The 24,730-nt window shown below is 41.5% G+C and overlaps 1 protein-coding gene across 5 annotated transcripts in view; it reads left to right on the forward strand.

The window, feature by feature from the left end:
- Positions 1-24,730, forward strand: part of Nr3c2 (nuclear receptor subfamily 3 group C member 2) — a 338,093-nt gene that overhangs the window by 179,459 nt on the left and 133,904 nt on the right. The window lies entirely within an intron of this gene.

Genomic DNA, 24,730 nt, shown 5'->3' on the forward strand with positions numbered 1-24,730 from the left:
AGAAGCAGAACCAGTCGATCTAAAACTCTGCAGTTGTCTCTTGCTCCAGTTCAGTTTTTCATGAGATGTGGAAAAAGAATTCCATGTCAGTGTGCATTCAATTTGCATGTTCTAGAATAGCACTTTTTTCAGTAGACACACAGAATTCATCTGGTCTCTCTTCTCAGTATTTCTCTGCAAATATATGCATCTGTGCAAATGAAAAACATTAATATAGGGATACAGTCTCTGATTTAAATTATGCACTGTTCAGAATATTTCCTCAGCAACTATTCAAACTCTAGGTTCCACATCCCCATCCCCCTCCCTTCTCACTTCCAAGTCCCTCCAAAGGTATTCATGTGAATACTATAAACGAAAAGTTTGGCTGAGTTGAACGAGGATGTGTAGGCTAGCCTTGGCGCCCATCCAGGTAAACAAGTCCTTTTCAAGTTGAAATGGTTGCTGGTGCTCTCCTCTCCCCTCAGTGGTAAGCAGATAATTAACTTCAGATTAAGGCCAGATGGTTTTATTAATGTTGAAAACTGTCTGAATGTGGAACGTTCTCACTCTTGCTGGAAGAATTATTTTGTCATTGACATTTATGTCTCTAAGGAGCTCTGAGTGAAGACCCTGTAACGTCTAATTCTGAGGGAGATGTGTGCCGAGATGAATGGGTGCCTTGGGAACTTGAAAAAGCAACACCCGTGACTCACCTTTTGCCAGAGACGACAGCTGTAGTCCCAATTCTGCAGTGTGAGATTACTTCCCTCCTAGGTTAACTTTGCATTATTTGATTGATACTAATTATTTTACACAATTCTGCGGTGGAACCCAGGGCCTCGTGCATGTAGGCAAGTATTCTACATCAAGCCATGCCCCAACCTGATTTACAGTCTTAATTATCCAGTAGTCCCTGAGCACAGCATAGAATTAGTAATAGGCTTCGAGTCCTTCTTTCTCAGTATATAGATTCTTGTTACAAATGACAGATAATTCATCTCAAACTGGCTGGAGTCTGAAGGAAATTCGTTGGCCCCCATGCTGGAAAGTTCTAGCACAGACTTCATTTTGTGTAAGCCATGGTCTTGAGCCAGGCTGTTAGAACTCCCTGGGCTACTTGGCTTTCTTCTAACTCCTGCCTGCCCATTTCATGAGCTAGAGACAGGAGTACCAGGCCTCCATTTAAAGCAGGTGATTTGTCCCTGGTTGTTCTTATCAAGGTCCCCAGGAAGCTGCCTCAGATTGATCATGGCTAAACTTGGCTCTCGTCACAATGGGCATTGCAGGACTAGACAACCTGGGCTCCCAGGCCCAGAGTCAGAAAAGGGCACTTCCCTAAGGAAAGGCTGAGTCTGTTGCTAGATGTTGATTTCCAGAAAGTGGAAAATAACAAATTTTTCAAAATCATGAAGGGATTAATCTGGTTTTCTTGCCGCAATCACACAATAGGCTCAGTATAAGATAAATAGGTAAATTGACTTCTGGTGTCTTCCTAATTATTCTTGGCACCTTTGGCCTCCTCTTCCTCTGCTCACTGATTAGTAATCTAAGCAAGTGACATCCAAAACAAAGCTTTGTGTAGAAGAGCAGGGTGGAGTGGCCGTGGAGACCTCCATTCTGCCAGTTGCCGTCACCCATGCCCCAGTCAGCTCCATGTCAGAACCCATACCTGGGTTGTTTCCAGAATGTGCCCTTTTCTGTGGAAAAAGAAAATGTTTTAGGAATTCTTGCTTAACTTGTATTAAGTAGTCTCTGTGAAAATACACAAAGAGTTATTTTTGTAACTAGGGTATAATTAAATGTGGGAAAACTCCCAAATATTGGTATCTTGATTTTGTTTATTAGGGAGTAGATCGTGTAGAGAGGTAACAAAGTTTGTTAAGTGTCTTAAGATTTTTGGTATGGTGATCTTTGTGTGTGTGTGTGTGTGTGTGTGTGTGTGTGTGTGTGTGTGTGTGTGTTAAAGTCTAGAGATAGTCATGCATTGCCAGGCAAATGATGTATCACTGAGCAATACCCCTAGCCCTAAGACTTTCATTAATAAATTTTATTCCATATTAAATTTGGAATTTGGCTTTTAATATTCTAACGAGTGTGTATTTAAAATACAAATATCCAAAGCCGTCTGTTATTTGTGAATTTTGTATTTGTTTATTGTTTTCTTCCCGCCCTCTCTCTCTCCTCCAATCCCAAACTCTATCCAACTCTTATAATTTGTTCTTTACATTTTCATGAAAACTCCAGCCTCCCTTTTTGTTCATTCATGCCTACTCAGATATTAAAGGGGTATTTAACACATCAAGAAGAACTTACTTTGTGCTCTTAGCATGTGTATATGTGAGTACATATAATGTAACATGTATGCATAAATATATTTGCTTAGTTAAATGTTTGGAGTTTTTTTTCTGATTCTTTGCTATCCTTAAGCCCCATCTTAGACTCCAGTAGTGGAGAATTTGAGGCAGCAGTAGTAGGTAGAGGAGTCAGAGAAGAGGAGAGCCAATTAAAGCTAAGCTAAAAGGAAATCACAATATCAAAGAATGATTAGGCAACATTACGCCAGAATAGACAGCAAGTCACACCACACTCTGAGCTCCATGACAGCTACGGATCCCTCTTGAGACAGTAATATCCTCCTATACTCGCGGTTCTCAAAGGGCATCTTGGGGTCTGGGGGGTCTGGAGAAAGTCCTCAGATGGGATTCTGTGTTGCCAATCTGTGCAGGGTCCCTGCCCTGAGCTTCTCTGGCAATGCTGATCTGGAGGCACCTTTGGGTGTCACACAGTTAAGACAAAATTGATCATCACAAACAAGAGTTCCTTAGGGGCAGGACATCCTTTCTTGAGGGCCTAGCAATAGGTATTTATACCTAGTTTACAGGTATAAATAGCCACCATATGAATATTTGATAAACACAGGAATGCCCTTTGTGACACTCATCCATCAGGGTAAAATGACTGTCCCATGTCACTAAATTCCAAATGGAACTAGCCCCAGAATTCATGTCAGTATTTTAACTTTGACCTCAATCCTGCTCCAGTAGTAAAATACTGCAACTTCCCTTGGCCATGTGTTTTCCATGGGGATCCCTCAGTGAACAGAGCTGATTAGGTTCCACATACTATTTTAAAACCTAATTTCTCTGCCAATACACAGTAAATGCATGTAGCGGTAAATTTAGTTTAACCACTTGATATTCCCAGCAGGTTGCACTTCACACTGCACCCGCCCAAGAGCTCTGGATTCACGAATGAAAGACACACAGGCCAACTAATTTTGATATGCCTTGAATAGCTCAGTGGCTAGTCACTTCTAAACCTCCCTGCAGCTAGTATACACTCCCCTCCGGTATTCCTGGCTTAACACCTTCTGTTACCTTCTGGGGACACTCCCCAACCCAACAGGACCACATTCCCTTTCCAACTACATTGTGGGATGCTTTCTCTCCTGCAGGTCTTAAATTTTATCCCTCTGTCTCCAAGTCATGGTGATTCTCCTCTTCTTCCTTTCTCCCTCAGTCCCTTGCCCAAGGAATCTAAAAGTCCTGCCTCTGTCTCTCTGCCCAGCCATTGGCTGTACAGCAGTTCTTCATTACCAGTTGAAGCCAGCTGAGGGTCTGGGAGCACATGTTTGGGAGTCAAATTGAGACAAAGCATTAGAACCAATTCCCAACAGATGCACAGTGTGTTGGAGACACAGGTCTCACACATCACCAGATAGTTACAAGGTTCATTGTTAACAAAGGTCAACTAGACTGATGTTTTTATAAACAGACCTAGTAGGGTAAATGAGATAAACTAAGACCCAATCTCTGTTTCTCTTGAAGGAAGAGACTTATAAGTCTATTTCTTAAAGCAAAAGAGCCTTAACAATTTCATTTCAGGTTTATGTTTATCCTTTCAAATATTAATACAAGCCAAACCTGTAGTGAGAATTTTGGTTTCTTTAAAAGCACAGAAATATTATTGGGCTGTGTTTGTATGGGATATTGGACTGTTTCAGATTGTCCACAAGAGCTATGACTTGCCTCATGCTCTAGCAGGGGTGTGATTTTTCTAGCTGCAGACGATTTCTGCAAGTGTGCGACATTTTGGAATTCTGGGGAGTCCTCAGAGGGTGTAGAAATGCTAGGGCCCTTAGAGGCCAGGTTGCTGTTGGTGGGTTATTGGTTGGTTGCAGTTGGCTGCCGTTTGGAAAGTACTCATACACAAAGAATAATCAAGAAGAAGAAATTATATATCCTGATGGGGAAGGTCAAATTTTCCCCAAGGAACACTCCCCTAATCAGCAGGAAGCAGTCTAACGATAACAATGCCCCTTTCCCTCTCCATCCTTTTTTCTCTCCTATCTAGTGTTAGGATGTTGAAAGGGTGGGATAAGGGTGGAAGACGAAAGAATCCACAAAATAGCCAAACCTATGACGCTGTACCACATTCCTTTCATGTATACGTCTTTATTTATTGGTTCATTATACTAATGGGAGAGATTTTTTAAGGAAATGTTATAGGTGATGAATGATTAATTCTCTTAGCTTCTTTCGGATTAATGAGAGAACTGCATGGGTCCAGGAGAAAGTGTGTCTCACACAATATGCTCAGGTTATCTCTGTGAGCGTTGTGTGCACTCACAAGAGATGAGGGCAAGCCAGAATGTAATAGAGCACAATGTGTGTTCTGGTTGGAGGATAGACTCAACCATTGTGCCACAAAATAGAGATCTCCAACTGAGGAGGCACAAGCCAGTCCAGAAGGCATTGAGTAATTCATATATACCCCCCAGCAGCTGACAATATAAAATTGAGGCAATGATAAAGCAAAGAAGTAATTTGAAGTCTGCTAAATGTCTTCACTTAGTAATATAAGATCAGCCCCTAATGTTCCCGTCATTGTGCAAGATTAATGGGTATCCTTGTCCCACTACCTCAGGCAGGAACGCCACGACTGACATACACTTTCCCAGCAAACGGTCTGAAGGTTGAATTGACCATATTCTTTGTTTGTTTATCTGAAAGTAAGAATCATGGAAGCTGATTCTATTTACTGTAGTATAATTATGAACACCCGTATCTCCTAGTGTTGCTGTGATCAAATTCCTGATGATGTGGAGTTAAAGTGGGTGGGGTTATCTTTGTCTTACAGTTTGAACCAATATAGCACATCATATCTAGAAAGTCATAATGTAAGAGCTGAGATTGCTGGTCACATTGCATTCAGTAAGCAGAGAGGGGCAGGAAACTGGGTTGGGCTAAGATACTTCAAAGCACACCTCAAAGTGACCCACTTCAAACAATTAATGCCTACCTCAAGGTCCACCGCTTTTGGGGAACCAGCATTCATACTGGGGCCTATGGGCCCATTTTAACCACAGCTTCTCACTTTAGTGGAAAATGTTGGTTGCTATGGAAATACACTATAACCATGACATTTAGGCTACCCTAAGAGGTGAAGGAAGTCTTCTCAAAGAATTGACCCCAAACTGGCCGTAGAAAGATTAGACTTGGCAATGCAAAGAGGAGCTTAGGCAGAGTGCAAAGGGCATCAGAAATGATTTTGTGTTACCACTGTGTAAAGTTCAAGACGTGATGTTATGAAAATGAAGGTAAACATATGGATGGGTACCAGTCCAGGGCTACAAGAATGAGCCTGAATTCACCCTTAAGAAAACTGAAGCCCTGGGTGTTTTCTCAGTATTCGTTTAGGACCCGACTGTAATGAGGTACACTTACCAACATGGCAACTGGTGGCTACTTTCATCATTTAGGCAAGAGATGGCCTAGAATAGGATTAGAGATGACAGGAGGGACAGACAACAATGGCATCTTAGACTATCATTAGCAGCTCTGACTAGAGGGGAAAAGCCAAACTCCACCATGATTTCCCCAGACTCCATTTCTGGTGGCATTTCTGAGGCAGAATACTGAGTGGGTATCTCTTGAGGATGAGAAAGGAAAGGTCATCTGTTCAGCAATCATTGACCTATTCCCTAACAACCCCAGGAATTGCATTCTGCATTTCTAGGACACATTTGGACAAGGATCAAGGAAATATAAGAAAATAGCCAATGGGTCCTTTCTTGAGGGAACTTACAGTATTGTGAGGGGTGTTACTCATGACATGGAATACATCAACTAATTTTGAATAATACCTGATGGTCTTGGTCTTCGATTCTTATAAATACTAAATATTTACTGATTATTTAATGTTCATTATGACAAGAAGTTTATGTTTTATCATTTTAATCCTATGATAATCCCCATGCAATTAGTAGAACTGGCTATCCTTACGTTAGAAAACAGTCCACTGAGGCACATATAACCTTAACCACTTACCAGAGGTTACCCAAGTATAAAGAAGGAACGGCCAACACTGAGCTTTGAACCCCAGATAGCCCAGGTAGCCTGACATTCTGCATCTAACATACAAGCTGTCCTTTACTCAGAGTCACCTCAAATATCAATTATTTTTACCCATAGAAAAATCAGAGGAAGATGGGCACACTGTAGTTAAATAGTTATCGTGCTATGTTCTAAATAATTAACCCTTACCCATTCCGAGTTGAAATTATAATTTGAGTTACTGTTGCCTCAGGTAATCTCTACTCTTTCTTAAAGAATGAACTTCATATTTAAAAAAAGAAGTCACCATTACCATCTTGAAGTACCTCTGAGTAACTCTGTAACATCTTGATATTAATCTGGTCTTATTTGAAATTTTTATGTTTCTATATTTCATTTCCTATGTGTGCTAGATATGATATGTAGCCTGTGAGGAGGCTTAGGAAGCATTGGGCAAAGGTCTCCTTCAAGTGAAACTCACTCGTTAGCTGTTAGATGTCTGTTTCATGCGCACTAGCTCCTGACCACACCTGAGTCAAGAGCCAAGCCTCCTCTCTTGACATGCACTCAGGGTATAATAGCATCATGCAATCAGCACAATTTAATAATCTTGAAAATAATTAAATCCTGAAAATGAGAATTGCTGAATTTCCTGAAAGCCAGTGCCAGACAGATGCCTGGAAGAATGGGAGGCAGTGGGGGGTGGGGATGGGGTGGGGTTGATGAAGTCAGTGAACTTGGAGGGGCGAAGATGGAAGTGGGAACCTGGAAATGCCTCTCAGAACACCCTCTAAAGCTCCCCCAGCTCCATGAAAGTCCACTTCACTAAAGTAGGCCCATATCCAAGAAGCAGAGGAGCAGATTAAAGAAAAGACTGTTGGGGGTTGGGCTGGTACCGCTCATATTCATATGCTAAATTCTGTACCCTGAGATCTGGTTGGCCCAAGAGCAGTTTCCCACATGCACCAGCCTTTGTTATACACACTTTACTACCCAATTTTAAACTATTGGTTAAATAAAATGTGCAGCAGGCAATTACTGAGACGAATAGAGAGAGGTGGAGTTTGAGTTAACAGGCTGAAGGTCAAGGGTAAGGACCATGAGTAGGAGAAGAGAGAGGAAGAGAAGGAACTCAGGAGGAGAAAACAGGAGAATAGGAGGGTTCTACTAGTGATGATGTCCCAGTGAAATGCCTCCCCAGAACACCAGACTTCTAGAGCAGAAGTAACCCAGGGAGATTCAAACAGCAAGTATTTAGGAAGCACAGTTGGGGAAGTAACCAGTCTAGGTTAGAGTACTTGCTTGCATGAAGCCCAATAAATAAATTATAATTGAGTTTCATTCATTGGGGATAAGCATGATCCATATTATTTTATGAAGTCCCTAAGACACAAGCCTGAATACTGGAATGAGAAATCTCACAGCCTTTCTCTTGAACACAGCAACTTGGTATGAAGTTACTTAGAGTAGGGGAAAATCCAACATAATGGCTTTGCTGGGTGTTGTTCCTATGTGAGTGAGCTCTAGTGGCGAATGCTGCCTAGAGGAGGAGGAGACAATGGGGGAAGGGATCATGGATAATGTGAAATAAGAAGGGCCTTCCTGTAGATGGAATTGGCCCAGTTGAGTGGGCAGCCTAACTCAGGCATGAGAAGGAAAAATTGGCAGGAGTTAATGCTGTGTAGTCCTAGAGAATGATGACCATTTTTGACAGAGACTTGGAGAAGCTACCAGTTAAGCATCAAGCAGAGGAGCAGAGTTTAGAACTATCAGGACTATAGAAAATTCACTCTGCAAAAGAGATAAAGCTGTCCAGAAAGAGAAAAACAAAACGGAAGAGAAGGAGGGGGGGGAGGGAGGAGGGGAGGAGGAGGAGGAGGAGGAGGAGGAGGAGGAGGAGGAGGAGGAGGAGGAGGAGGAGGAGGAGAAGAAGAAGAAGAAGAAGAAGAAGAAGAAGAAGAAGAAGAAGAAGAAGAAGAAGAAGAAGAAGAAGAAGAAGAAGAAGAATTCTTGCTGATTTTTCTTGAGAGTTTAAAAAAATAAACAGCATGGTTAGTTATTAGGTAGTTGGGAGCCAATGAGCTTGAATAACAGAAAATCAGTAGCCACCATGACTGCCTAGAAAAGAGGATAGGAAGTTATGAGGAGAATGCAAAAGTCTATTAAAGGTATTGGGCCCTCAGCATGAGCAAGGCAGGCCAGCTAGGATAGTGATGTTGGGGTTGGGGGCTATTGCTGCTCTTATTCCTAATATCACCACTTCTAAATGATAACTTTAGTATGCCCAAGGGAGCTACAATATGATGCTATATATGATTGGGAAAAAAATTTGAAAATAAGAAAAAAGATATCAATCATTCAAATACCCCAAATTTTTACTCATAGAAATACACAGATGACATGTATACTAAGTCATTCTTTTATATCACTCCTTTTTTTATCCAATGACCTTCCTGACTCCTTTGCCAGGAAAGAGAAGGCTGTTCAAGAGAAAAACAAAGTCATTAGGAATACATTTTCTAAGAGTGTGCCTTTAGCTGATGCAGTTGCTCTGAAGCAGGAACAGAAAGCAAGGCTTATCTTCCCAAAAGAAGAGTTCAAAGCCACTGAAGGTTACAATAAAAATAGCCAGAGGTGCGTCCACACTCCTCTTCCCTCTTTTCTTTCCATGTTTCCAGTACCATTGAACAAAGCCTCATCACAAGCAAGAACAGGCCAACAAAAAGCAGTGAAGCTCACAGCTGCCACTAAGTGATGTATAAGGTTCTATATGGTCTTGTTTGGAACCCTTTAATAAATGGAATTTATAGACTATAACACTATACTACAAAAACCCCGCCATTGAGAATATGTTATGTCATCGATGACAGCAAACTCAAACATCTCAGATCACAGAGAACATTTCACTCAGCAAAAGACAGGCATCTTCCCCCAGACCTGAGAACCCATCTCAGACCTCTAAGAAGCCTTGAATGGTTTCAGTGTTTAACTTCCTAAAGCACTGACATTCGACAGTGCAGCACATTTCTAATACAAATGTTTTGTTTACTTTTATAACAGTAAAATCAGAAAATACTGCAAAAAATAAAGCCCTAAAAGAATATAATCAGAGAATGTCATACTATGGTGTCAGAAACACTGAAGACTCAGAGCAGGGTGTAGATACTGAAACTTTGAGAAGTTTGATATAAATTTGTCATTTACTCATTTGTCTCAGTGGAACCAAAACCATAGAGTTTGAAGAAAGGGAGGGGACTAATATGTCTTTCTTCCTCTTGTGTTTTGTTTTACTTTGTTTTTATTTGGGGGGAGGCATCGGAGGCTCACTATATAGCCTCTGCTTCCAAGTGCTAGGAAGACAGGCCACCTCTGCTTTCTCTCTCATCTCAATGCCTCATTTTGCAGAAGAACTAGAACTTGGGTTTACAGACTCAAGCGCTCATGTAGCAAGCACTTACAAATACTGTAGGGAAAAGTATATAGATTTTACTCAGCCACTTGAATCCCAGCTATGCTCTACCCTCCCACCCCCCACTAAGCCACAGTATAATAAAGGATTCCACAGAATAGATTCCACTGGTGTTTTTATGGAGAGGCACACAGAACGGCACTCCCCACTCTGAGGCTGAGCAAATAACTGACCGTCTGCTTCCTCTTCTATAAACAAAAGGAAGCAAATCTTAAAAGCATCTGCCCTGCCTGTCTCAGACTGAGGAAGATAAAAAATGGGTACACATACGTTTAAGTTACTTGAGAAACAATAAAAGATCACTGTATAAATCTTCCTATTAAAAATCCTTTCCCATTCTTCAGAGCTTGATCACCGGTTATCAATAAAACAGGAAATATTTATACAAGAGCTAATCTATGTACATGTTAAATATTTGTCTTGAAGGAGTAAAAATTATAGAAGAGCAAAGACAATTTTCTATTCTTTCTAGATCATAATTCTAATTTCCTATTTACCTTTAATTAACTTTATAAAATACACTAAATTCTACCATTCCACTCTGATTGAACAACTTAGTTAGAAAAATCAGTACAGAATTAGTCTAGGTTGAGTGTTTTATTTCATGTGTTTCTGTGTGTGTGTGTGTGTGTGTGTGTGTAGGATGTGCGTATGCATAGGATGCATGTGTGTGTGGAGTATATGTAATATTGTGTGTGTGTGTGTGTGTGTGTAATGTGTGTATGGAATGTGTGTATGTGTGGCATGTGTGTGTATGTGTGTATAGGATGTATGTGTGTGTAGGATGTATGGGTGTAGGATGTATATATGTGTAAGATGTATAGATGTAGGATGTATGTATATGTAGGATGTATAGGTGTAGGATGTATGTATGTATGCATGTGCATGTAGGATGTATGTGTGTTTATGGGATGTATATATGAGTGTTTGTGGAATGTGTGTGTATATGTGGGATGTGTGTGCATGTGTGTATAGGGTATATGTATGTATAGGATATATATGTGTGTGCATGTAGGATGTATGAGTGTGTGTACAGGATTATGTGTGTATGTATAGGATGCATGTTTGGGGGTATATTGTGTGGGGGGATGTGTGTATGTATGTGTGTAAGATGTAGTGTGTATGTATAGGATGTATATGTATGTATGTGTGTGAGCGAGGATATATGCATGTGCTGACACAGGCATGAAGGCCAAGAGGACGATCTCAGATGTCTGTCCTCATTCCTCAGCGTGTCTCACCTATAGTACTGAGATGGCAGGCCTGTGCTGCCGCACACGGCTTTCCCTTGGGTTCTGGGATTTGAACTAAGGTGTTCACCATGCACAGCACACATTTCACCCACCGTGCCATCTCTCCCACATCTAGACTTTTCTTAATGTGGCCATAACATAGCATTCTCCAGTAAAGAGACTTCACGATTTGATACTGCTGTTACTGTGTGAACTGAAAATGAGATAGGATGGAAGGTAGTAATAGGGTGTTATAGAAATTCTAAATAAAAGTATCAAAAAAACAATTCCAAGGGAGAAAACATGAAAATTTATAAAAATAGCACTAATAAGTAATAGAAAAAATCCTTCCAATAACCTTCTCTTTCTGTTTTTTAAATTAAATGTCCTTGTGACACATCTGATTAGGTTTTACTTAAGGAGTTTCATTTATGTAATTAACACTTAATGATACTTAAAATTCAATATATTTATGTTGCACCTTGGAAATATTGAGATAACTGACCTCTGTCTAATTTCACCATAATCTCAGAGAACTGAGCTGTAGTCAGAACTAAGGTAGATCAGAACTCACTCGGACACAAAAGGTTAGGATTAGACATGGGAAATCAAGGCAGCACGGGTGCTGAGAGGACCAAGAAAGGCAGAGAAGCCACAGGGCTGGAGCCACATGAAACAGAGCAGTTACAGGAGTTAGGAGATGTGCACCACACTGCCTACAGCGGCGCAGAGAATCAGGGCGTAGACCTTCAGCCAGCCCTTCTGACTTCTTGTGCTTCCCATTGGCTAAAAGGCATAAAGACCTCCTGTAAGCACTTGTTTGCCTTCTCAGGGGTTGGCATACTTCTTAATTGGCATACTTTTTACTTAGTGCATAATTTGTTTTTTGAGACAGAGTTACCCTATGCATCATTGGATGTTCTAGACCTCTGTCTGTAGATGATGCTGGCCTCAAAGCCTGCCTCTGCCTACTGAGTGCTATGATTAAAGGTGGGTACCACCACAGCCAGCAATCGTCAGCTATATTTTGAGAAATACTTATGAAACGGTAGGACTACTGCAGAAATCAAATGGAACCCTGAGATATTTTTTTTTAATTATTTTTTTTACTTTTTTTACAATAAAATTTGTCACTATGAAGTTCATCAAAGAGAATGCTGGCATATTCAGACACCGGTATTTATTTTCTTTCTTGGGCTGACCTGTGATTCATGGTAGAGACCCACAAGGAAGAGATGCAAATCTAGAAAGTCATTTTAGGGGGAAAAATTAACCTCTATTGAGCTTTGAAAACATAAAACAATTCAGAGAATTATTGCATTTTAAAAATTATTTGACAAAAAGGGAGTCAACTGTGATGGCTCTCGTGAACAGGCACCCATCAAAGGACCACAGATAATGTGTCTTCACTTATGCAGAACACCAAGGTGAGCTTCCTGTCCCGTCTTTACCAAGAGACAGTATATGAGTACTGACAGGCTGTCCATAAGACATATATATACGACGGTATAAGTACTGACAGGCTGCCCATAAGACATATATATACGACGGTACATAAGTATGACAGGCTGTCTCTACTTTCATATTATCTAATATGCTTGAAATTATACTTTAAGGAGGAAAAGTAATAACAAAGAATGTTAGTCAACATTAACAAAACGCCTGCCTTTAAAAGAAATTCAGGGGGCTGGAGAGATGGCTCAGTGGTTAAGAGCACTGACTGCTCTTCCAGAGGTCTTGAATTCAATTCCCAGCAACCACATGGTGGCACACAACCATCTGTAATGGGATCTGATGCCCTCTTCTGGCATGCAGGTGTACATACAGAGAGGGCACTCATCTATATAAAATAAGTAAATAAATCTTTAAAAGAGGTTCAATTAAAAATATCATTAAAACCGGTTAGGTTACTCCTTCAAACAATTTTCCCTTTAAATTTCTTTAACTTAAACAGACTTTTAACATATCTAATTTCTTTGAATATCTCTAGTTGCTATGGATGATGCAACCTCAGGTATCATGCTTGCCTAAACTCACTAAACACATGCTTTTAATCCTTGACTCTTAAATTATTTTTTAAAAATACTTGTTTATTTGGGTGAATTAGTCTGCATGCGTGCATACGTGTGTGCGTACATGCATGCCTGCGAGCCCACGTGCACGTCCAGCATAGGTTCTCGCCTTCCTCTTTGTTCATGCAGCTCGTTTCTTGTTTTTGCCAGCACACTGAGTATTCCAGGCTAGCTGGCCCATAAGCTTCAGGGCAATTCTCCTGCCTCTGTCTGGCATCTCACTGTAGGAGTGCTGGGGTTGTAGATGTATAACACCGAATCTGGCTTCTCATGTGGGTTTGTGTGCTACAGGATCCAACCTGCGACATCATGCTTACACAGCTAGAACTTTTACTGTCTGAGCTACCTCTCCAACACCTCTTTAATAAATTTGCAGTTATTAAACTACATTTAAGATTTTAAACTAAAACATTAGTAATCGTCTTTAGTAATAGTAAGGTTACGAGTACTCATTCCATCAGTAGTGACATTTAGGACAGTGTTCTTCCACGTGTTTATGTGATCTGGACTTCCCTGTGTCCTTGAGAAGAGTGAAGATGTCCTGCAGAGAGGTGTTCTCCGGGTGTGTTCTACAGAACATGGCCTCCTAAAGGGCACTTCGCCTAGTGTAGGCACACAGGATGCTTCTCCTTGCTTTCATAGCGTCTGATGAGGAGGCATCAACTCTATTCTTTTGAGAATATATTACACATAGTCACTCATCACTGAGTGAATAGCTACTTAAAAAATCCAAGGGAAAAATCCAAAGTCTATGCAATAATTTGCCCTGTGTTACTCAAGCTATACAATGAATATTCTCTAATACGCATAAGATCTGTTAAGATCACATAATAAAATAATCCTCTTATATGTTAAAATAGACAATTGTATGTTCTCTTACAAAAATTTCCTTTTAAAACTCTATTTCTAGGACTCAGTCTGGTAAAGCTTAATGTTTGACAACTGCGTTCACTTCATTTTAGTTGTAACTGAGACTAATGATAGTGTCTCATCTCCCTTTTAAATTTACCCCACTGTAATCAGAATCATAACCTCAGGAGGCCATGCTGAAATTCTGGTGTCATCATTCATAGTATTCATCATAGTTAATAATTATTAAATACAGCCAGGAGCCAAGCTTGAAATGGACATTGTGCCCCTCCCCCTGCCACCTGTGCACTTTTGGTAAGGGTTAGATGGTATTCTAATGTTTTATTCACAGGAAATTTCACGTGTGCATACAATGCGTGTTGATGAAGTCAACGCCCCCATCCCATCCCCTCCAGTATCATAGTTTTTAACTAGGACGTTGACTAGAATAATGAACAATTTCTCCCTCTGTATATAGTGAAGGATGTAGCTGGGGCTATGAGTGGCTCTTTTTGCATAAAATTCCTTCCTACTCTATATCACTATGGGATACATGACTAACTCATATATCACACACATAAATGTATACATTACATCCTGGGCATAGTACCAGACATCTCCTTGATTGCTAACCATAAAGGTAATAAATACTTGGTTCTCATGGTGTTTGGGAGCTTGGAGATCATGCATGTTAAGTACCTGGCCTGCCTGTAGAGACACCGAGTAAATAATCAGTTGTCAGTGCTGTGACTCTCTGTCAAACTGGACCTAGACCATGCTATGCAAACCTTTCTACATGGTTATACAGTGGGATGGTCTATAAATATATATGTTATGGAAATATTGTTTTGTATCTTAGAGTCTAACTCCACCTAGCCCTGCCCCACATACACTAAATATAAAAGGTAGATTTGAAACCAGTAACAGGTAGATCTCAACCCTGGTGAGAAGAAAGAATGAAAGAGGATTGTAGACCTAGAGCCAGCAGCTTTTCTCGTTGCTCAAATAGCCCTCTTTTATTATCAAACGCAGTGATGGATGCCATCAAAAGCTGTAATACTAGTTTGTAGATGAGATTCACTACACGATAGGTCTGGGCACAGTTCAAAGAGACCTACACTGTTATTTTTCTAAAGGAGTAATTCAAATTCAAACTTGAAACAACATTTTACCAAAATTTTGCTAATGGGGACCTGAAATGAAAGTAATTTTAAGTTTTTTCAAGAGAAAAATGCAATCATTGATTTTGAAAATGAGGCAGGCTAAGGAGATTGCTCAATCAGAAGATTTGTAATTCAAGCATAAAGATCAGAATTGATCCCCACATTAAAGAACTGGTTCAAATTGGTGTCACTCACTGACAATACTGGGTGTAGGGCAGAAACTAGGCAATCCTTGGGCCTTGCTGGCCAAGATGTCTATCCAAATCAGTGAGTTCCACATACAAGGAGCGATTCTGACTCAAAGATTGAGATCGAAGAACACTTGGTGATGACCTCACAGACTAAGGCACATGCACAGAGAAGAAATAAACACATGTGTTTAGTGCTGCTTAGCTTGAACTCAACCTAATGGAACCTAGAATCACCTGGGAAGAGGGTCATACTGAGAGTTAACTAGATTATGTTGGCCTGTGGGCATGTCTGTGAAAGACTGTCTTCACTGTTAATTTATGTGTGAAGACATGCTCAAGGTGGGCAGTACCTTTGCATGGGCTGAGTCTTAGCCTCAAGAACAGAGAAAACTAGCTGAGTAACAAGGAAGCAGGCAAGAGTGTGCTGACTCTCTCTTGGCTCTTGACTATGGGTACCAAGAAACTAACTGCTAATGTTCCCACCTTGGCTTCCCTGAGATGGTGGACTGCAGCTGGAACTGTAAACTGAGCAAACCCTGTGTTTGTCACAACAGAAAGGTGACTGAAATCAATAGGGGTCTGGCTCTTCCAACAGTTCTGATGACCTGAGAGAGTAATGTTACCTCTCCCAGACCAGTCTTCAGTGGCTAGACTTCCCTGTACTTCTGGTTTTCCACTTCTTCCCTTGGGGTGTCCACGCCCTGAAGTACACAAGATGGCAAAGAATGAAGTGAAGTCTGGAAAGGCGGGCCAGCAGGATCCCAGTCCTGCGGTGAATGTGGAGGATGGGGGATAGGGGAGGTGTGGGGGTGTCGGGGGTGTGGAACAAGGGAGGTGGTGGTTAAGAGTTTCAGAGGTGGAGGAGGTAAAGGGGGTGGGAGGTCTCCTCCGAAGATTTCAGTGTTTAGAAAACAATTCATGCCCATATACTTTATCTGGGGTAAATCAAGGGCTGTATACATGAACCCTGGCACATGGAAAGGGGTTCTTCTTAGGGTGAGCTTCGATTGGCTGAGGATTCAAGTACTGGGAATACCTCATTTGCATGGAAAAGCATTCCAGGAAACTGAACCTGGAACTTTGTGGAGGGTTATGGGACATAGATCAGGTAGAGAAGAGAAAGCCCTGCTGAGAAAAGGGAGTGCTCCATTTTGCACCAGCCCAGGAAAGGTGTCCAGACATGGTAGACCTTAGTAACAAGTGCCACAGCAGCCTGTCTGGCACAGGTGTGAGGTCATGAGCTCATGCTTGGGAAGAAACATGCCGTGACCCATTACATGTAGTTCTCTACATTCATTCATGACACCGGATTCTGAACGTGAATTTGGACTGCCCACGTACACAGGCAAATGACTTGGGTGAGGCTCCACAGCTGACAGTAACAGAGCTGAGGCTCAACCGGAAGCTGGCCTGAAAGTCATTGCTAAAAGCTAACGAAGAGACACAAACCTGAGCATGTTTGAGAACAGTGGGAAGAGACCTTGCCCTTTGGTTACAGATTTTGAATGGTAGCCCATCTACATTGTGCAAACACGTTTTAAAGCTTCTTTCTTTTATAACTTTTTAAGTATGTATGTCCCTGTGTGAGAGACAGAGGAGGATGCAGGGAGGGAGGACGGAAGAGGAAGGGGAAGGGGGAGAGGGGGAGAGGAGAGCAAGAGAGCAAGAGAGAGCACGAACGAACTAGGGCAAGAGCAAGGGAGAGAGAGAGGGAGAGAGAGAGAGAGGAGAGACTGCACGTGAATGCAGATATTTGTGGAGGCTGGAAGAGTGTATAGAATCCCCTGGAGCTGGAGTTACAGTGATTGTGAGTTGTGGGACCTGGGTGATTGAAACTGAACTTTATTCCTCTGTAAGAGAATTGCCCACTTTTAACCACTAATCTATCTCTCCTGCCCACAATCACATTTCAAAAGGGAAAACAAAGCTCCTGGTGGTTTTTTCTAGAAAAACAACTAGAATGTATCCCTCCCTGCCTCATCTTCAGGGTCATTGAGAACTTGTAACATTTTTTGACTTTAGAAAAATGGTTGGAAAATTCCATTGTGTGAAGATTCATGACTTAACAATTAGCTCTTTGGCATCCTGTATGTAGCCTTTCAATCCTGACAATTCCTTGACTTTACTTTATAATAGAGATACAGTGGACCTTTCCCACAGAAAGCTGACAGCCTAGTAAACCTTCACAGAGGTTGTGTGTGTGTATCTCTGTGTTGTGTGTGTGGTTGTGTGTTGTGTGTGTGTTTGTGTATGTGTGTCTGTGTGTCTGTGTATGCGAGTAAACACACACATACTACTCTTTTATACTTATTATACTTTATGAGTTTCATACTAAGATTTCTGGAACAAGTGAGAGTTTCACATCTCCAGTGGCAGGACCCACCCCACACATAGCTGTGTCTTCCTAAGAAACCTATGTGTTCTGACTTCTTTAGAGTGTAAGGCAGAGGAAATATCTGGTAAAGTGTTCAATCTCTACCCTGTGTATCACACAGAATGGCAGGTAATAGTCAGAGATGGCTTCAGGATCCTTGAAATGTAGCTAATCCTGAGATGCAATTTAAGCATGAAATGCACACTATATTTTAGAGTTTTGTAGGAATAGATGGAAAATATCTTCAATCTCCTTTATACCAAACACATGACAAATGAACGTTTGGCTACATTAAGTATAAGCTACCACTGACATTAAATTTGCCTGCTTCCTTTCACTTTGCAATATGGCTGCCAGTACATTTGAACTGTTTGCCTCACCGCCCACCCATGCTTTGCTTTCTGGCCACGCCAGGCTCATCCGAACAGTCCCGGAGCAAGGGGACAGCAATAGGCCTATGTGTGGTTTCTGCTCTGCAGCCTGTAATGTTTGATTGTGGAGTGGGAAAAATTAAAAATTTGTCTATAAGAATTTTGAAAGCATTCCATTCTTTGAAATGATGGGACTCTCTCACAGCACATTTGCACATGGCATTTTCTTCATCTTACCAATATACAAAAAAATAAAAGCCCACAACAACAAACAAACAGAAACATGAAAACTTCCAAGAGGGCTGGAGAGATAGCTCAATGTTTAAGACCACTGGAAGGTTTCCAGGGGATCCAGGTTGGATTCCCAGCACTCACCTGGTAACTCACAACCATTGTTGTGCCCTCTAACCCCATGAGCACTGCCCTCATGTGCACACACACACACAGAAGCCCACACCACAAATACAGAGGCTTAAAATTAATTAGGCTGGAGAGGTGGCTCAATGGTTAAGAGCACTGACCACTCTTTCAGAGATCCTGAGTTCAGTTTCCAGCAACCAAATGGTGGCTCACAATCATCTGTAATGATCCAATGCTCTCTTCTAGTGTGTCTGAGGACAGCTACAGTGTACTCACGTAAATAAAAATAATAATAAGTGAAATGAAATCTTTATTAAACATATTTTGGAAACTGCAAGCCTCTGCAGCTTCCGGACTGACCGCTTAGCAAAGCTTGTGAACACGCTTGCAGGCCTCAGGAGACAAGATAGCAACCTGGGGCTGGCCTCTGAATCTCTGTGAGACAGAGGCTCTCTATCTATTAGGAACCCAGAGAGTATAGAGGGGCTCCTACCATTACCTGTTAAGTGTGATTAGTCACAGCTAGCCTACACCAGAGGCAGACTGAGATGCCCCAGGCAGCAGGAAGGTTCCTAAGAGTGGGAAGCAGTCAAAAGGTTAAGAGAACCCAGTGATCAAACTTATCCTGCCAATCTGAACTCCTAGGCTGAATTGAAAGGCCCATTTTATATGTGTATAATACATATGCTTTTATTTATTCTATTTTCAGATCTGGTTGTTGAAGTTTATTATAGAGAATTTGGAAAGCACACAAAGTCAGTAAATGAATTCTCATTCACCTATTTATATATTTTATAATACATATTATTATAAATTTTACATATATTATATAAATTATTTACATACAAATTATTGTATATAAATTATATATGTAGCATATAGTACATGTGGCATTTGTTTATTTGTGTGTGTAATGCTGGGGGTCAGACATGGCCTTGTGTGTGCTAGGAGAGCACTTCACCATGGATTCCACCCCTAACCCCGTCACCCTGGAGAACTGAACACTGAGATAGGTGGACAGACCAAGTAACAAGAAGGCAGGAGACCCCACCCAAGCAGGGCTATGCTTTTGTAGGGTTTTCGTTCTGTTCTTTCTGGAACCTGCTTCCCTTCCCAACTTCAGCAGCATCTACATATACAACGTAGGATCCGTCCCCAGCTGTCCTGAGCTTGTAAAAGTAATAGCCACTCTCACCTGTCGGATTGACTGACTGACTGTCCCACCCAGAGCCCTCCCTGTGACCAGTGCCTTAGCCTACATGACTGGGGAGTTAGATTAGAGACACCCGTATTGGGGAGGTTCTCCTGAGCCCTGTGTCCATGGCTCCTGCCTGAGCTAGCCTCTTCCCTGATGTGAACAAGCTCCATCACTTCGGTACTTCTTCTCATTGCATGGACAGAAGCAGCGACTCTGACACATTCAGTGTCTAGTCCTTCAAAAGCATGGTACCTGGTTCTTTACTCACAAGTGAGTGAAAGAAACCAGCGAGAATTAGCTCAGATACCGGATCATCTTGACATCATCACGTACCGATGCTAGGTACTTGCTTCAATGTCTGTCTTTAGAGAATACAGTGTTTTAAATTTTAACTGTGGGAGAAAGTGGGCACTTCTGATCTGCTGAATTGGATCCCGGCAGTTCACTGTAATTCAACATAATGGCAGTCTTTTCACACAGTTTATATCTAGTACTATTTTTCAATCACTCTTCTCGTTTTGATACTTTCTTCAGTTCCATTTCTGGTGCATTTTTCCTGACCTTTCCTTTGTCTGGCAAAATGACATTTTGTTGTTGTTGTTGTTGCTGCTACTGCTGCTATTGTTGTTGTTGTTCCTGGGGTATTTTTGGTTAATGGTTGATTTACTCAAACTTCCTACATTCTTCAGGTGGCTTATTTAAGAAATAAAAGTCATTTTGACTCACCGGATCTATCCGGTAGCAAAACCTGACTGAGGGAAACCATTGGTTTTTTTTGTTTGTTTGGTTTGGTTTGGTTTGGTTTGGTTTTTTACGCTTTCGGAAATAGCAAAGATAAATGAGGGTCATTTCCGCCAGTGATTTCCTGCTGCAGCGGGATGCTGTGGCTGCTGCGATGGAATGTTGGTGAATACATATATTTGTGACTAGAATTGCTAACGTTAAATAAAAATATAGTAGTAGAAGAAATGATGAGTCAGGACGGCTTTGCTTTTTGCTCAGGACTGTTAGAGAAGCGACAGCCAACACCGTAACAACTTACTTGGGAGCCTCGGGAGGTCTAAATTCTTCCTGGTGCAGTTCTGTATAAATATAGGATAAACTGTCAAGCTGATATTTAAGCTAGCCTAGTAACATCTTGATACAAGGCTATTTAATGAATGGCACTAACAGTTTTGCAAATTGATTAAGAAGTAATTTTACTTCCTCCTTGATAAAGATGTCCATGAGGCTCTCCTTGATCTCCTGCTAACTGTTTAGCCTCATACCATGTGGTTTAATCTGTAACTTAATTTTTAAATGTAAATCATTTTGACTGCTCTATTATAAGTGGCCAATGTGCAGTTTAGCCTTCAATGAAGTCCCCCAGCAACTGTGGATCCTGTTTTCCAAACTGGGCCGCCTTGTCTGGCCTCAGTGGGAGAGGATGTGCCTAGTCCTGCAGTGACTGGATGTGCCAGGGTGGGTTGGTACCCAGGGTGGGCCTCCGCTCTCTCAGAAGGGAAGGGGTGGAGGAGGGGAGAGGGCCTGTGTGAGGGGGAATGGGAAGGCGATGGGGGCTGCAATCTGGATGCAAAGTGAATAAATTAATTAACTAATGGAAAAGCAGAAAATAAAACTTTCTTTTCAACCATAACAACAACAAAAAAAAAACTAATAAGTGACCAAAACCTCCCATATCTTTGGGCATTCCTCCAGCTTATAAAATCACTGGAATGCCATGGTTTATACACCGGACTAAGATGTTCATAAAACCACACAGACATCATGGCGAGCACTTTCCCCAAGTGGAAAATCCTTTTGCTCTATAAATTCCAACAGTTTTTAATTTTTAAGTTTGTGAATATAAGTAGTCGAGAATTTCGATTATATTTCTATGTGCAAATACTTAATAGCTATTGAATTCTATGTGTGAAGATATAAACACCTTGTGGGTGCTACCTCGAAGTTCCCTACTTCTCTGTTTAGCAGTATAACTCAGAGGTTCTCAGGGGTCTCTGGAGTCCGGGGACCACAGAGCTGGCCTGAGGGTCTTGGACACAGAGGGACTGCCTGCCTCAGTGCTCCAGCTTGTCTAGACATCTGCCAAGGGAGACATTCTTTGCAAGGAGGGAAACAGGGGTTTCATTATCATGACTTGGCAAGAAAGGGATGTGTTAGCAAGATCGAGGAACAGAAGAAGAGAGCTTGACTCACAAAATCTAGGTGTGCTGCCTAGGGTTTTACCATTATCATTGTTCCCCAAAGAGGAAAGCAGGCCTGGCTTTGAAGTGTGGTTTCTCCAACCACTATTTAACTCTCACTTGTTCCACAACAAAACAAACACGCCCTTGTCAACAAGAGCACACTATTCCCTCAGTGCAAACTCAAATCACGGTTCTCATGGTTGCACAGCTGTATAAACTTGCCAAAAAAAAATCATGAACTGTTCACCTGGAGAGGGTATGATCTGCAGGTGTGAATGATACGCTAATACAAGGGTTCAGAGGAAAAACAGAATCAAATTTCAGAGCGGTGGAGTTTTATCACAAGTGCTTCAAGAAAACCAATCTCACAGACCGTTGTGCTTTTAATTATTCTGTTTTCAAAACTAGCTGTTTAAGTTTATTGTAGGGAATTTTGAAAGCACAAAAAAAAAAAAATCAGTAAGTGACTTTTCCTTTATCTGTGGCCAGCTTCCCTGCTTGTGAGCACCGCCTTCCCCCACTCATCTATTTGAAAGAGAATCCCAATGTCCGCAAATCTTTAATAAGTATATTTAAGAGACAGGATTCTTTTAAATATAATTGTAACTTCAAATTTGAAAATATCATCATTACAAGATTACTCATTGAAAAGGCCCCTGATATCATTTTATTCATATTTTTACATAATTGTGTGTTCAAATAAAGAACTGTACATATTCCATGATCTTTACGTCACTAGATTCTTGAAGACTCTGTTGTGATTTTTTTTCCCTGCACTTTACTGACATACAGAGGCCATAAGACCATTTTAACAACACAGCAGACTTTAAGCAGCAGATATGGAGTTTAATGCTAATACCCTCAGAGAATGGTCATAGTTAGCAGAACTCTCATGTATGTTTGAAAAGTTACTAGTGCTGTAGCACTGAAGCACCTGACGTCTGGTGCAGCCAAGCCACACACACCAATATGAGGTACCCACGGGCAGAAGGCTTTATTCTAGGGGTGCGTAGCTTGAATGAAACAGAAATCAAACTTATACCAGATACTGCTTTTTTAGAAGACTGCTTGTGAGTGGTGGCCAACCATGTCACTACTTGATAACATGGGCGATTGATCCCAAAATTTTTATGTAGGATTATTCTTGCCTTCATGTTGATTATCAAAGAATTTGTCAGTAGTTATGACAACTTTGCTTTTTGGAGAAAGTACTCAATTTAAAATGTTTTTTAAAACGTGTCTGAAGCTATACTTAGCCTTCTCTCTTTCCTTTTCAAATATGGCCTATGAGACTGCTTAGCGGGTAAATGTACTTTCTACCCAGTTCGACGGCCTGAGTTCTGTCCCCCAAACCCACAAGTGGAAGGAGAGAGGCAGCTCCCGGAGGTTATCCTCTGATCTCCATGCACATTGCCACCACACTAATGTATGCACAAACACAAAATACATAAATACAGGTTTAAAAAATATGCGCTCATTTTTTTTCAATCTAGACCTAGAATGTAGGCCCATTTGATGGTTATGTCCCTCTTCAAAAGCTGTCTCTCCAAGTGTCAATGTGGAGCATAGACCTGGTAGGAGATTGACATGGAAATTGAATTAATTACTCAGCACGTAGTGAAATCTCAGAGTGAAAGGCAGGGTCTGCTGTCCGGGCCCTGTGGCCACCACACACTGCAAACTTCTTCTGTTCAAGAGTTGATTTTAAGTGACCAATACCTAAACTTTAAGAATGTGCTGGACACTTATTCTCTACTCTTCATGCTCAGCTGTAGTGTGACACTGGGACATGGTGTGTTTAGCCCTGAGACTAAAGTGTAGTTACATCTGCTCTCCTTACAAGGGACTGAACTCGAATTGCTGCTTCCTCCCACGACAGGGTCGTGAGCACTCAAGCTTATGTGAAGCCCACAGAGTATTTAGTGGACCAAGGCAAAGAAACAGGATTGACTAGGATATTTTATTATTTTGGATGCTTTGGTGGTACAGTTGATTAAACTTTTTTAGAAATACAATCCAAGCTGACATTAATAATATAAAATATTCATCCACACTTAACTTCCAGCATATAGAGAAATAGGAATGGAAACTACCAAGCAGAGAAGCTTCTGAGCACGTTAATCCCTTCTCTTCCAGTCAGTCTGGGCTTCACCCCTGGGCTGGCCTCAAGACTGGAGCTTCATACTTCTCTCCTTTATTTGGGCAGAGCAGTAGACAGTCCCTGTTTTCTTGGAAACCCTAGGAAGGCTAGCTAAATGGCTACCTATGAGCAGTCGCCGGCAAGGGAGCTGGGTTTTTTCCTTGCAGAACTGAACCTGTGCCTGGAATTAAGATTGGGCTTGGCACCCTTGAAATGCACTGGCTGTGTGGGATGAGGTGGAAGGCCGAGATCTGTGGGAAAGGATGGAAGGGAGTATGGAAGGCACAATGCACTAATGTCTGCCACACTGCACAATGCCTCTTCAACTCTAAGCAGCGTATGCAAAACCACGTCCTCTGTGTGCGTTGGAAGGACAGGACTATGTTGGTTCAAACACTGCTTCATGCACAGGTAGAAGCCAGGGGGGATTTAGAGTGTCTTTTTCTATCCCTCTCTGTGTTATTATCTTGGGACGGGGGCTCTCACTGGACTAGAGGTGGCTAGCAAGTGCTCTGGAGCTACCTGTCTCTGTTCTCCAAAATGAGAACTACAGAGACGTGCATCCCTGCCTGGCTTTTTTCATGGATCAGATGTTCATGCTTGCAGAGCAAGCGCTCTGACTCATCTGAGTCATCGCCAGCCCCCAAATTACATTTTCTTCTGCCTCTTTAAATCGGCTGCATTGACAGCTATCGTTGGTATCTCTTTGCTTTGCTGTGGCTGCTCCTTCAAACTGAGTGGCCTAGATTCTTATGGGGTATCTGCAGGTGCTGTGGTCTGAGAGGGTCAGTTCCATTTTTACATCTTA

Source organism: Rattus rattus, chromosome 17 (genome assembly GCF_011064425.1).
Source record: "Rattus rattus isolate New Zealand chromosome 17, Rrattus_CSIRO_v1, whole genome shotgun sequence".
Lineage (NCBI taxonomy): Eukaryota > Metazoa > Chordata > Mammalia > Rodentia > Muridae > Rattus > Rattus rattus.